Below are 14,256 nucleotides of genomic sequence, written 5' to 3'. Positions count from 1 at the left end.
GCTCACATGGACTGTGATGCTGGACATATGTCGGTCTCCTGGGAGTTCAGTGAAGGTGCAATATCATACACGGCTACTGCAGAAGGCAGCAACGTGCAGAAATGCAGTGCCAACGATACACTGTGTGATATCACCGACCTGCACTGTGGAGAGACCTACACCCTCTCAGTTTGTGCGATTGATAACACCTGTGACAGTGCCGAAAGTCCTTCCATCACAAGGAGAACAGGTAACTGTGGGGCGGCATGGTGGCGCAGTGATAGAATTACTGCCTTACAGCACCCAGACTAGGGGCACTATCTGTATGGCGCTTTTACATTCTCATCGTAACCGCTGTGAGTTTTCCCTGGATGCTCCGGTTTCCTCCCACACCACAAAGACGCTCTGGTTTGAAAGTTAATTGGCTTTGGTAAAAATTGCAAATTGCCCCTATAATGCTAGTGTACGGTAATCGCTGGTCGGCGTGAACTCAGTAGGCCAACGAGCCTGTTTCCGCACTGTAAACTGAATTATTGTTAGTCACACTAATCTTCATTTCTGCACCATACTACACTCAGAAATATCCGCAAGTACATTCTCTCAGTTTGACTTTGTAAAATACACTTGGATAACATGCATGACTAAACTAAGGAAACTTTTTATTGATACAAACCTATGGAGTCTCAGAACATTTACCTATCTATCTACCAATTAACAAACAAGCAACAGGTTCCTGCCATTCCCATACTCTCAATGCAAGACATATGATAGTTTAATTTAGTTTAGTTTAATTTAGTTTAGTTTGGTTTAAGTCCCACCTGCCTGCTCTTAGCCCATGACCCTCTAAACCTGTCCTATCCATGTATCTGGCCAAATGTTTCTGAAATGTTATGATAGTACCTGCCTCAACTACTTCCTCCGGCGTATATGGAAGTAAGTGAGGAGGTACAATAACATTTAAAAGACACTTGGATAGGTACACACTGAGGAAAGGTTCAGAGGGATATGAGCCAACACACAGATAAACGGGGCTAGCTTAGGTGAGGCACCTTGGTTCACATGGCCAAGTTTGGTTGAGGAGCCTATATCCATGTGTGACTCTAACTACTTCCTCCATGTACAGTCATGTACAGTCTATGGAGAAAATTCCTATGTAAAAGGAATCCCTTTTTAATTACTTTTTAGTTTCACAGGCAATTTATGAAAAAGGATGTTATTTTTTGTTGTCAGTACCATAGATTTTGAAAGATTTGTATTACAACTATTTTCTGCCTGGTCACAGTTAGTTTGGTGTTTCTGTACTTTGTAGCACCTTGTGCACCCGAGGACATCTCCACCAGTCTGAACTGTGACACCAAGAGTACATCAGTGGCCTGGGGGGAGAGTGATGGGGCGATGTGGTACATTACAACAGCAGAAGGACAAGATGGGCACATTTCGCTGTGTAACACAACGGGGACCAGCTGTGATTTCATGGACCTGCACTGCAGTCAAACGTACTCAATAACTGTAACAGCGATGGATGCTTACTGTCAGAGTGTAAACACTTCAGTTTTTGAAACTGATACAGGTAACAGTCCCAATGTCTCTGATGTGTAAAACAGGTTACGATGCAGCAAAAGAAAGTTCCAAGATTGCACTCTGATTGACTAGGTGTTAATGGGTATGTTTATGTGTTTAATTCACCTTTCACATCCAAATCCATGTTTGCTGGTAATTCCTTAATTTCCTGGTAGCCAAATGACCTAATAAAATTCAGTCTGAAAGCAAACTTCTGCAGAATCTGGAAAAATAAAATTATTTTCAGCACAGTACTTTGCAGTTCTAAATAGGATCTGTGAGAAGAAAGATGTCATAATTCAGGTTAATGGCGATGGCTAAATTGCAATGCTGCAGGAATTCCACAAATGCCACGTGCATCTCATGCAATGGGCTGGTTCATCTGATTCATTTCTCACGCCACCCTCTCGGCCACTCTCAGATGTTGACCTCCCTGTCCACTGCTTCTTGGGCTTCTGACCAATGTCCTATCCGATCCAGGAGTTTCAAACTTCCTCTCAGCAACCTCTGGGTTTGTCTTCTGCCCAAGTCCAGACTCCCGAATTACCCTTTTCCTGTAGCACATCCAGCAAACCAAACCAATCGTAAGACCACTTTGTGAGATTTCCATTTTTTTTTAAAACAGTAGATTGTGAAGTAGAACAATGAACAGACATAATTTTTCTTTAAAATCTAAAATATGCTGATATAGTTTAAGCTATTTTCTCTACTGGAAGGAATGCACCTACAATTTATTGTAATTTATCACATTTAATCAAAGTGTGTGTAACTATTTCATGTTTGCAACTAAGTAGGGTCTTATCAATGATCTTGCTGCAGAACTGGGAGAGGTTAGAAATGAACCAAGTTGTCAGCTGCAAAGTTAAAGAATCAGAGACAGAGAGAACAATGAAAGTGGAGACCATGAGGATCATAGAATCACACATGATGGAAAGCTTACTACTGCTAATAAATGCTGGAAAGCTCATTGTAACTTCAAATGTAGACTAAACTAGAGTTGCATTCTTTTAAGATTAAGGGCGACACGGTGGCGCAGCGGTAGAATTGTTGCCTTACATCTATAGAGACCCGAGTTCGATCCTGACTACGGGTGCTTTCTGTACGGAGTTTGTACGTTCTCCCCGTGATCTGAATGGGCTTTCTCCGGGTGCTCCAGTTTCCTCCACACTCCAAAAACGTACAGTTGTGTAGGTTTATTGGCTTCGGTAAAATTGTAACTTGTCCCTTGTGTGTGTAGGATAGTGTTAGTATACGGGGATCGCTGGTCGGCGCGGACTCGGTGGGCCGAAGGGCCTGTTTCCACGCAGTATCACCAAACTAAACTAAAAGAAGGTTTTTGAAAAGATTAAAGGATTTGTCCAGGGAGATAGAAACTAATTCCTGTGGTGAAGGAAACCTTTGCAACAGAGAATCAGTGTAAAATGCTGAATAAGATCTTTCAGGGATAAGGTCTGATATTATAATGGCACATCAACAGAAGTCTAGATTTCTCTGCCCCAATGAGTTATTGAGGTTAGATTAATTGACATATTCAAAATTCGAATTGATTGATTCTATTACATGAGGACACTAAGGTAAATGGACCCATGGTGCGATTGAAAAAGAAATGTTGAAGAAACAGACAGGTACATGGATAGGACAGCTTTGGAGGGATATGGGCCAAACGCAGGCAGGTGGGACTAGTGTAGCTGGGACATGTTGGCCAGTGTGGGCAAGTTGGGCTGAAGGGCAGTTTTTCACGCTGTATCGGCATTGATCTATTTGATGTCAGAAAAGACATGAGGGTCTGAATGGCCTAGTGTGCCACAAAGTCCGACATCTATTTTTGAAATACTGCACTCATTATATTAATTCATATCTTTCCTCCTCTCCAAAAGCCCCTTGTCCCCCTCAGAACGTACAAGCTGATTGTGCTGCCCTCACTGCGTTTGTAACGTGGGAGCTGAGTAATCTCACAGTGTGGTACACTGCAACAGCGGAGGGCAGCGATGGACACATGGCCACTTGTACCACATTCGACACAAACTGTCTAATCCCAGATCTCCACTGCAGCCAAACGTACAGCATCTCCGTGCTCGCATTTGGGGAAACCTGCAGCAGTCTCCAAAGCTCACGTTCTGAAATTCATACAGGTAACAAAGAAAGAGAATTTCGATAGTCAGGAGTGTTTAATTGTCATAAGCACCGAAATAGAACAATGAAATTCTTACTTGCAGCAGTATAACAGATGTTTAACACAGTACTCAATAGATGACATGCTAAACAAACATAAAGAAGTTCAATTTTAAAAAACGATGTTCGTGTGAAACAAAATAAAAGTCCAAAGTTCCTGCTGCAACTAAGACAGTTTCTAGGTTTAGCTGGTGTTTGTAGTGTTCAATAGCCTGATGATTGGCTCCTTCATTCCTGGCCATTCGAGATGACAAACCCAGGCTATGATTCAACAAGTTGATATGCTCTCTGCCCTGTAGACAATAGACAATAGGGGCAGGAGGAGGCCATTCGGCCCTTCGAGACTGTACGCACCGCCATTCAATGTGATCATGGCTGATCATTCTCAATCAGTACCCCGTTCCTGCCTTCTCCCCATACCCCCTGACTCCGCTATCCTTAAGAGCTCTATCCAGCTCTCTCTTGAATGCATTCAGAGAATTGGTCTCCACTGCCTTCTGAGGCAGAGAGTTCCACAGATTCACAACTCTGACTGAAAAAGTTCCACACTGTGAGATTCCTCATCTCAGTTCTAAATGGCCTACCCCTTATTCTTAAACTGTGGCCCCTTGTTCTGGACTCCCCCAACATTGGGAACATGTTTCCTGCCTCTAACGTGTCCAACCCCTTAATAATCTTATACGTTTCGATAAGATCCCCTCTCATCCTTCTAAATTCCAGTGTATACAAGCCTAGTTGCTCCAGTCTTTCAACATATGACAGTCCCGCCATTCCGGGAATTAACCTAGTAAACCTACGCTGCACGCCCTCAATAGCAAGAATATCCTTCCTCAAATTTGGAGACCAAAACTGCACACAGTACTCCAGGTGCGGTCTCGCTAGAGCCCTGTACAACTGCAGAAGGACCTCTTTGCTCCTATACTCAACTCCTCTTGTTACGAAGGCCAACATTCCATTGGCTTTCTTCAATGCCTGCTGTACCTGTATGCTTCCTTTCAGTGACTGATGCACTAGGACACCCAGATCTCATTGTACGTCCCCTTTTCCTAACTTGACACCATTCAGATAATACTCTGCCTTCCTATTCTTACCACCAAAGTGGATAACCTCACACTTATCCACATTAAACTGCATCTGCCATGCATCCGCCCATTCACTCAACCTGTCCAAGTCACCTGTAGAAGTTCCATAGAGTGTTTCTTGCCAAATCCAATCTCCTTCCTCTTCTTCTTATCATGTCCACACATGCTAGATATTGTGTTTCAGCCAAAACTGAACACGACTCTAAGCAATATCATTGTTCTCTGTGAGGTTCTCAGCTTTGCATTCGTGCTCCAATAGAGGACATCTCAATGGGTGCTCCATAGTTTGTGGTTCAGTGCCACATATGCAGATGACATCTTCAGTGTCTATGTAACCCCACTTCTCGAGAGTCGCTTTACAACGATCTCTCCAATCACCTCAATCTGCTAAGGAAATAGAGGCATTGAAGGGCTTTCTTTAGGATCGCATCAATGTGCTGGGTCCAGGACAGATCCTCAGAGAACTGTCCTGGACCCTGCCCAGGAACTTGAAGTTGTTGACTCTCTCCACCACCGGCCTGCCCATGAAGACAGATTTGTGGATCCTCGGCCTTCTTCTTCCAAATTCAACCATCAGCTCTTTGGGGTTGTTGGTTTGGAACCATTCAATCAGACGATCGATCTCCCTCCTAGACACTGACTCATCATTACCCGCTATTTTGTCCAACAATGGTGGTGTCATCGGAGAATTTAAAGATGGAGTTGGAACAGTGTCCGGCCACGCTGTCATGGGTCTAGAATGAGTTTAGCAGTCTTTAAAGAACACGTCATCTCCTCAGGAAACCATGACAGACTTTGCAATGAAGAGATTATTTTGGAAGTTACGCAGTCAGGGCAAACTGGGCAGCCAAGCTATGCACTGTGATCTCTGAATTATCTGTTTAGAAAAGGTGATAAAAGACAGAAAAAGACACAAAGTGACAGAGTGACTCAATGGGTCAGGTAACATATCATATCATATCATATCATATATATACAGCCGGAAACAGGCCTTTTCGGCCCTCCAAGTCCGTGCCGCCCAGTGATCCCCGCACATTAACATTATCCTACACCCACTAGGGACAATTTTTACATTTACCCAGCAAATTAACCTACATACCTGTACGTCTTTGGAGTGTGGGAGGAAACCGAAGATCTCGGAGAAAACCCACGCAGGTCACGGGGAGAATGTACAAACTCCTTACAGTGCAGCACCCGTAGTCAGGATCGAACCTGAGTCTCCGGCGCTGCATTCGCTGTAAAGCAGCAACTCTACCGCTGCGCTACCGTGCCGTACCGTGCAGAATGCTGGAAAGGAGGGGGGCAGGACAAAGCCTGTCGAGTGATAAGTGGATACAGTAGAGGTAGGGATTTTGATAGGCAGATGGTTGAGATAAGGACAGCAGAAGTGCGAATTGAGATGCCGGAGTTAGGAGTATCGGTGGAAGGAGAGGGGGAGGGGACAAATGGATGTGCGTCCAGATGGGGCATTGGGAAGAGAGGCAGGGGAAGAGGGAGAAGTGGGGGGAGGCAGTTTGTAGGATAGTTACCTAAAAATGTAGAAGTCAATGTTCAAACTGTTAGGTTGTAAGGTACCCAAGCGGAATATGAGGTGCTGTTCCTCCATTTTGTGTGTGGCCTCACTCTGTCAATGGAAGAGGCCCAGGACAGAAAGGTCAGCATGGGAATGTGAAGGGGATTTAAAGACAAATCCTTAGTGATACATCAAAGCACACGACTTTAAAAATGCTCTTCAGTATCTTCTAACTAGAACAGGCATCACAGGTTCAACATGGAAATAAGCCCTTATGCCAACCAAGGTGTCTCATCTAAGCCAGTTGACCACATTTACTCTAAGTCACTCTAAGTCTTTCCGATCCATGTACCTGTCAAAATGTTTTTTCAATGCTGTTATTGTATCGGCCTCACTCCTTCCTCTCGCAGCACATTCCGTGTACCCACCACCCTCTATGGGGAAGAAAGTTGCCTCTCAGAATCCTATTAATCTTTCACCTCTCACCTTAAACCTATGCCCTCTAGTTCTTGATTTTCCTGCTCTGGTAAAAGACCACATGCGTGAATGTGCATTCATTCTATCCATGCCGTTCATAATTTTATGCACCCCGATAAGATCACCCCTGAGGTTCCTGCGCTCCAAGGAATAACCTGCCCCACCTTTTCCTTAGCTCAGGCCAGTGAGTCCTGGCAACATTCTCGTAAATCTTCTTTGTAATGTTTCCATCTTAACCCACCTTAGTATCTTTCTAATGGTAGAGTGACCAAAACTGAACACTGCTCTCTGAAGAAGGGTCCCGACCCGAAACGTCACACATTCCTTCTATCCAGAGATGCTGCCTGTCTCGCTGAGTTACTCCAGCGTTTTGAGTCTATCTTCGGTTTAAACCAGCATCTGCAGTTCCTTCCTAAAACTATTCTCCATGTGTGGCCTCACCAATAACTGGAACATCTGCAACATAACATCCCAACTTCTATACTCAGGTTCCTGGCTGCTGAAGTCCAGCAAGTCAAAATCCTTCCGCCTTCCTATTTACTTGTGACTCCACTTTCAGAGAACTTTGTCCTTGTACTAGATTTGCCACCCAACAGCCCCAGGGACCCGGATTCGATCCTTACTAAGGGAGTGAGACCGCACCTGGAGTACTGTGTGCAGTTTTGGTCTCCAAACTCGAGGAAGGATATTCTTGCTATTGAGGGCGTGCAGCGTAGGTTTACTAGGTTAATTCCCGGAATGGCTGGATTGTCATATGTTGAAAGACTGGAGCGACTAGGCTTGTATACACTGGAATTTAGAAGGATGAGAGGGGATCTTATCGAAACATATAAGATTATTAAGGGGCTGGACACGTTAGAGGCAGGAAACATGTTCCCAATTTTGGGGGAGTGCAGAACCAGGGGCCACAGTTTAAGAATAAGGGATAGGCCATTTAAAACGGAGATGAGGAAAAACTTTTTCAGTCAGAGAGTTGTGAATCTGTGGAATTCTCTGCCTCAGAAGGCAGTGGAGGCCAATTCTCTGAATGCATTCAAGAGAGAGCTAGATAGACCTCTTAAGGATAGCGGAGTCAGGGGGTATGGGGAGAAGGCAGGAACGGGGTACTGATTGAGAATGATCAGCCATGATCACATTGAATGGCGGTGCTGGCTCGAAGGGCCGAATGGCCTCCTCCTGCACCTATTGTCTATTGTCTATTGTCTATTGGCTCTCTGTATGGAGTTTGCACGTTCTCCCTGTGACCGCATGGGTTTTCTCCAGTTAGGCTCTGGTTTCCTCCCACATTCTAAAGATGTGCAGGCTTGTTGGTTAATTGGCTTCTGTAAATTGTCCATAGTGTCGGGGATGATCGGCGGTCGGCATGGACTTGGTGGGCCGAAGGGCCTGTTTCCACACTGTATCTCTAAAACTAAAACCTAAAGATGCCTCTGCTCCACAGCACTCCCCAGGGCCCTGCCGTTCACTTTGAAGGTCCTTTGTAGCACCTCACATCTTGCCTGAATTAAACTTCATTTGCCATTCTCTGCATCACTTGCTCAGCAGATCAAGTTTCCACAGTAAATCTTGATAGCCATCTTCACTGTCTACGACAATATGCTGCCATGATGTGTTGTTATAACAAGTTTGCAGTGACTCGCAATGCATTGGGCAATAGCCCAGCTGTACCCAATCGTCTCATTTTAGACTGAAGAAGGGTCTCGACCCAAAACGTCACCCATTCCTTCTCTCCAGATTTGCTGCCTGTCCCACTGAGTTACTACAGCATTGTGTTTCTATCTTCAGTTCCTTCCTACACATCTCATTTTAAATTGTCCTCCTGCTAAATTTACAATTGGGTGGGTAGAATTAAAAATGAATGCAGTACTGAAAAAATACAGAATTAGTGATCAGCCACTCACTGTTACAGCCAGACACTGGACTGATCAATTAGCCATCATTCTGATGTGCCAACTTCAGAAGCAAGTGAACTTAAATGAAATCATCACCACAAAATCATCATCTGATCCAGTTTAATCATTGCAGTGTGTGTCTCTGAGCTTCCTATCATCAGTATGATGGCCTGTCGCTCCCATAGATGCTACAAGAGTCCACTCCCATGCTTTGCTAATTTCAATCCCAGTCAGCCTTTGGTGGTGCATTCTTCACCAGGCTCTGTGGATCCCAGCAATTCTCCAAGAAATCTGGAATCAGAGTCCTTTTCGTACTGCGTGGTAACATTAATGCCAAGATTCAACCGGCAGGACTAGAGATAGCAACAAAATTCTGGAGTAAGTCAACGGGACAGACTGCATCTCTGGGGAGAAGGAACGTGTGTGGTTTTGGGTCGAGACCCTTCTTCAAGCTGACTAATTAGGGTTTGAACTAGGTGAAAACTTTAGTGACTCTTCCCTGGAAGTTCTTTGCATCTAACGTGATTAAATTGAACAAGCAAACATGGAATTTCATTACCATGGCTTTATTGGTATTTGAATTCAGTGAGCTGCAAGCATGGCATTTTCATCCTTGTATTTCCTTTTCTACAGCACCTTGCGCCCCAGATGAAATCATTGCCAACGTGGACTGTACCTCCAATAGAGTGGTGATATCGTGGGGAAGAACTGATGGGGCGATCTCGTACGATGTAACAGCTGAAGGAAGTGATGGGCATACACACTCAGACAATACCACAGACACACGCTATGAAATGCTGGATTTACACTGTGGACAATCCTACAACATAACCGTAACAACACTGAGTTACAGCCGGCACGGCATTTCAAGTACTTCTGTACAAATACAAACTGGTAAATAACATCCCAGCAAGGAAATAATTTTGATGTTTAGTCATTGTGTTTATTTACAAGACGGCAAGCGAATTGATATTAATTTGTGCTTTCTGAATAGCACCCTGCATTCCTGAGAATCTCACAGCTGAGCTGGATTGTGAATTGAATATAATATCTTTCTGGTGGGATGAAGCTGATGGAGCAAAGTTATACACGGTGACTGTTCGAGACAGTCAAAGAGAAACCGCTTCATTCAACACAAGTGATACAAGGGCTCAAACACAAGAGTTGCAGTGTGGTGAATATTATACAATCTCTGTTCTAGCAACAGATGAGATCTGCAGGAGACCCCAGACAGCAGTGGTGAATGTACATGCAGGTATTGCTCATTTCCGTAAAAACCTTTATAACAGGTCAGCAAATGGTCTCATAGTCCATTGACAATACATCAATGTGATACTGCTCAATTTTATTAACTTTGCTTGTGTTAAACATTTTTCAAAATATTTTATAGAAGGCAGTCCCCGATAGAGTTATGATAGAGTTCTGTTCCTGAAAACTGTTCATAATCCAAACTGTTCGTAAGTTGGAAATAAACTAAGTCGCAAACCCGGACTTGAAAATTACTTGCTACTCTCCCATCATTGCTGGTTCTAAGTCAAGTCAAGTCAAGTTTATTTGTCACATACACATACAAGATGTGCAGTGAAATGAAAGGTCACCCACAGTCCAGCAATAGAGCAATAAAAATAAACAATTTCGCACCCAATCACAACCAACACAAACAAAACAAAAGAAACATCCATCACAGTGAGTCTCCTCCAGTCACCTCCAGTCACTGTGATGGAAGGCCAGAATGTCTTTTCTCTTCCCATGCCGCCTTCTCCCGCGGTCAGGCTGTTGTAGTTGCCACGTTCCAGGCCGCGCCAGACGGTGAAAGGTCCGCAGCGGGCCGACTCAGCCCTGCGATCAGGGGCGAGCGAAGACGCCGCCGCTGCACATCGGGACGGTCGGGGCTCCCGACATTGAAGCCCCCGCCGGGCGGAGAAAAATCCCGCGGCCGGTTCCAGGCCACGCCGGACGGTGAAAGGTCCGCTGCGGGCTGACCCAAGCCCCGCGATCCGGGGTGGGCGAAGACGCTGCCGTTGCCGGAGCTCCCGATGTCGGCCCCCACCCAGGGGCCTACGAGCTTTCGACGTCCACGCGACGTCCTGGAACTGTCTCCCTAAACATTATGAGCGTGCCTTCAGCAGAAGGACCTCTGCAGCAGTTCACCAAGGCAGCTCACCATCACCTTCCCAAGGCAATTAGGGATGTGCAAGTAATGTCGGCTATGCACAAACACTGAAAAATATAGGAATAAATGCTAGTTCACAAGGAAAGTTTATCTTCAAACATTCTTGTTTCTCAACCCTGTGTTTTATCTGTTCCTGCACCCATGTTAAGATTGTACCATTTATTTTTCGTATTGCTTCTCCTCACCTTTCCATCTAGAATGGATAGAAACATAGAAACATAGAAAATAGGTGCAGGAGGAGGCCATTTGGCCCTTCGAGCCAGCACAGCCATTCATTGTGATCATGGCATCATCCACAATCATTAACCCGTGCCTGCCTTCACCCCATACCCCTTGATTCCACTAGCCCCTAGAGCTCTGTCTAACTCTCTTTTAAATTCATCCAGTGAATTGGCCTCTACGGCCATCTGTGGCAGAGAATTCCACAAATTCACAACTCTCTGGGTGAAAACGTTTTTTCTCACCGTTTTAAATGGCCTCCCCTTTATTCTTAGACTGTGGCCCCTGGTTCTGGACTCCCCCAAAATTGGGAACATTTTTCCTGCTCCCAGCTTGTCCAGTCCTTTCATAATTTTATACGTCTCTATACGATCCCCTCTCATCCTTCTAAACTCCAGTGAATACAAGCCCAGTGTTTCCAATCTTTCCTCATATGACAGTCCCGCCAATCTTTCCTCATATGACAGTCCCGCCAATCTTTCCTCGTATGACAGTCCCACCAATCTTTCCTCATATGACAGTTCTGCCAATCTTTCTTCACATGACAGTCCCGCCAATCTTTCTTCATATGACAGTCCCGCCAATCTATCCTCATATGACAGGATCACCTGATATTGTCAGTGCTCTGTATGTCCATCCCTCTCACAACTGAAGTCCTTCCCCATCATGCTGTTGGCCATATGCTAAATTTTGCTTCTTTAGCAGATTTGTACATGTATGTCTAAAATGTTAATCTCTAAAATTTATTAGTGAATGTAATCCTAATTCTGGAGGGACACTGTGGCATACTTCGCTACCGTTTAATAAACAGCCATTCAGCGTGACCTCCGAATTCTAGTCAATTTCATATCCAAGCTGCCACTGCCCTTTAGGATCACATCAACTCTGAAACGTTAACTTGCAAACCATTTCTGTGATTTTACAATATGAAATTTCAACAATATTATCGATAACTTAGTTCATCTGATCCGTTGTCTGACATTTTAATTTTCTATTTTATTTTCAGTCGCTTGTGATCCTCATAATGTCAAAGCACAATTGGACTGTAAACTCAATACAGCAATGGTAATGTGGGACCACAGTAAAGGAGCACTGAGGTACACTGCCATTGCGGAAGGAGCTGATGGGAACCATGTCTCGTGCAGCGCATCAGAAACATCCTGTAGAACACCCGCGTTACTCTGTGGCCAGATATATTCTGTGTATGTTGTAGCTTCGGACAGGACTTGTAACCACTCTGTGAGTTCTTCAATCGAAATTCAGACAGGTAACTCATTATTTTATGGCATGCTATCCACAATATAAGAGTTTATCATTTACTGTATATACACCACCAGTTCATCTGACTGCGACATTTAGATGTTTTCACTGACTGCGACATTTAATCCACAAGAAAGTCAACAGAAATTGGTAAATTCACAAAGTCAATCCATAAAAGAGTTTATTCTAAAATCTTCTCATTTTCTATTTGTATGAGCATAATTTTGGATTTAAGTAAAAATATGGCCATGTCTTTATCCATATTGCTTCTTTTGTCTCTTCAGCTCCCTGCAGTCCCCAGAATGTGAGTGCACATTTGGACTGTCCAACACGCAGGATGGTAGTGTGGTGGGAGCAGAGTGAAGGTGCAGTGTTCTACATGGTCATGGCAAATGGAATAGAAGGCGACTGGTACTCATGCAATACAACAGAGGCAAACTGTGAGATCATCGGCCTCCCATGTGGCCAGATGTGCAATATAAGTGTCCTAGCAATGGACGAGAATTGCACCAGTTTACCTAGTTCTGCTTTTGAAATTCAAACAGGTAACCATTCTTTCCTTTTTCAATAAAATAAACAGAAAGAGCATCAAAAATGCAAGAAGAAAATTGCATAGCATGACAGAATTGTAGATCATTATCCAACACCAAACAATTAGTAAAATGAAAATTGGCATAGGGCAGCAGTTAATTCAATTGGGCAACAGTTAATCACGTCAGGTAGAGGATGTTTCTCTCATTCGTGCTTTAATTGAGCAATGGGATTGGCGTCTTATCTGGTAAGCACAATGCAATAGGCAGGGTGCAACAGTCTTTCAATTTGAGGACCTTGCTTTCTGGATTGTTTCAGTGTTTGTTGAGGTTTTGGAAATGTATGTATTTGTTGTGACATTGATGGGTCATTTGCATATGCAGTCCCTCGTGGCTATGGAGAGTAATAGAGAGAAGGTTCAAAGTACAGTAGACAGCAGTGACTCACTGCCGTACAGGAAATGCTCTCATGGGTTCCCAATGACAAGGTTCAATATTACATATTTTGCAACAAAGATAATCAGCGCCTTGTCTCATTGATTTAGCAGCTTGATCTGAACAAATAACTGTCACATTTCCCTACTTCCATTGTAAGATTTGATAATATGCACTTTATAGTTATACTAGCACGAGTGTGCCCGTTGGGCCCGTCCTCGTAGGGTTTCCATTGTAACCGGGAGGGGAGTGGGGGGGAGGGAGGAGGGAGGTGTGGAGGTGTGGAGGGGAGGGGGAGGGGGGAGGGGAGGGGGGAAGGGAGGGGGGAGGGAGAGGGGAGGGAGGGGGGTAGGGGGGGAGGGGGGAGGGAGGGGGACCTCCCCTTTTCCCAGTACCCCTCTTTCCCCGTTGGGCCCGTCCTCGTAGGGTTTCCATTGTAACCGGGAGGAGGGGAGGGAGGGAAGGGGGAGGGAGGGAGGAGGGAGGTGTGGAGGGAGGAGGGGAGGGGAGGGAGGGGGGAGTGGAGGGAGGGGGTAGGGGGGAGGGGGAGGGAGGGGGAGGGAGGGGGAGGGAGGGGGAGGGAGGGGGAGGGGAAGGGGGGAGGGAGGGGGACCTCCCCTTTTCCCAGTACCCCTCTTTCCCCGTTGGGCCCATCCTCGTAGGGTTTCAATTGTAACCGGGAGGGGGGGAGGGAGGGTGGAAGGAGGGGGAGAGGGATGGAAGGGTGGAGGGAGGGGGGGAGGGATTGGGGGAGGGAGGGATGGAGGGAAGGGGGGAGTTAGGGGGGAGGGGGGAGGGAGGGGGGAGGGAGTTGGGGAGGGAGGGGGAGGAGGGGGAGAGGGAGTGGGGATGGAGGTGGGAAGGAGGGGGGATGAAGGGGTTGAGGGGGGAAGGGGGACCTCCCCTTTTCCCAGTACCCCTCTTTCCCCGTTGGGCCCGTCCTCGTAGGGTTTCCATTGTAACC

The 14,256-nt window shown here is 45.5% G+C and overlaps 1 pseudogene; it reads left to right on the top strand.

Annotated features, from left to right (window-relative positions):
• The first annotated feature begins 6 nt into the window (after nt 1-6).
• The window catches only part of LOC144597989 (fibronectin type III domain-containing protein 7-like), a 29,820-nt pseudogene continuing 15,570 nt past the window's right edge, over nt 7-14,256 (top strand).

This window comes from Rhinoraja longicauda, chromosome 11, assembly GCF_053455715.1.
Source record: "Rhinoraja longicauda isolate Sanriku21f chromosome 11, sRhiLon1.1, whole genome shotgun sequence".
Taxonomy (NCBI): Eukaryota; Metazoa; Chordata; class Chondrichthyes; order Rajiformes; family Arhynchobatidae; genus Rhinoraja; species Rhinoraja longicauda.
This window is presented reverse-complemented; position numbering and strand designations above follow the sequence as displayed.